The following is a 1,561-nucleotide window of genomic DNA, read 5'->3' as shown; positions in this document are numbered from 1 at the left end:
CATAGACGCCATGTTTAGTAGGTTTTCAGAGAAGTTGAGAGTTACACAAACCTATACTTTGCCACATTTGATGGATACATTACGAAACAGCTCATCTTCATCTCCAGCTCCATTTTTTCTCACAAAGATCCCCGATTTCAAGCAATATTGTGATGGCTATCTTTGTGATGGACAAGACATACTTGTTGGACATTCCAAACCGCTTCAGTTCAGGTTCTTTATGCAGGATGAGACACCAATGATGCAATATAAGGCACATGTAGGTGTATCAAGTTGGAGTGGAAGTATTCGCCTTTGGAAAACAGACACAGAAGGCAAGCCAATGTTACCACATGGAGATCCACCTCTAGTACAAATGGCGGAGTATGTCAAGGCCCACGAAGAAGTCATTTTGGGGCTAAAGAACTATATAAAATTTGGAAAAATTTAGGGAATGGTTCAAGTATTCCGCGATATTATAGACCCGTGATAGATTATTGGAGTAAGGTAATTGAAGAGATTGGAAAAGCAATCATATCAGAGGGAGTCTTGTATGAAATGTTTTGGCCAAAAACTCAAGAATATTCTCACCTACAAAGCACTACAATGAATTTGCAACAAGGAGCAGAAAGATTCCTAGGCCTTGAAGAGTTGAACGATCATTTTTGTGGGCCTCAACGAGATAGGCCAAGGGAAGAGTTTGACCCTATGTCTGATGTGCACCAAGGTGACTTTCTTATGCTTGTTCCGAGTGACACAGAAATCTATCCAGTGTGGCTTGCAATGGATTTATCTGACATTGATAATGAGCCTACATCACCAAACTACAGAAAACTCTTGATTCAATATTGGGCACCTTGCGCGAGAAAAAGTGGGATGACAGATACTCAAGCTTACAGTAATTGTTGGAAGGGTTATTGGGCTGTCAACTATAAGGACCCACAAGGTGGGAAACTGTAGATGCAATTGTTTGGTCCTGGAGACCCACAAAGAAGGACCATTTTCTAGAAAAAGATTCAGAAAGGCATGCTCTAAAAGCCAAAGAAGGCCTCACTCGTGCACATCAACCACACTTGGATCAAAGTTCAGATATGGTATCAAATGTGGAGTAGAATTATGTGGAGCTTCTATTGTGACTATACTAGTCAATTTGTAAACAAAATCTTTTTTGTATCTTCCCTTTGTTTTATGTAATTTATTTTATTATTCAAATCCATGTGTTGTACATCCTCTTGACTTTTGGTGTTTATCAACACCACAATCCTATGAGATTTTCACTTTATTTTAACCACACACCTCAATTTTTCCACTTTAAGTGGAAAATTCCCCAAAAAAAATTTAATAAAAATTACATGAATTTAGTCGATTTGGAGATTCATAATGTGAGATTTTTCCCATAAATAACTAATTGGGTCTTTGAACTCACCTAAAGTATAACACATCAGTTCAAATAGGAGTATTTTATTTGAATCTTTGAAAACATTTGATCAAGATTACATGTACAATGGGGTTTTCATTGCATTTTGGAAAAGAACCAACAAAAATTTCTTGAGAAAAATAAGATCAAAGTATTGAACAGAAG

This window comes from Adiantum capillus-veneris, unplaced genomic scaffold (assembly GCF_014529385.1).
Source record: "Adiantum capillus-veneris isolate H3 unplaced genomic scaffold, ASM1452938v2 Hic_scaffold_291, whole genome shotgun sequence".
Taxonomy (NCBI): domain Eukaryota; kingdom Viridiplantae; phylum Streptophyta; class Polypodiopsida; order Polypodiales; family Pteridaceae; genus Adiantum; species Adiantum capillus-veneris.
Note: the sequence above shows the minus strand (reverse complement) of the source record.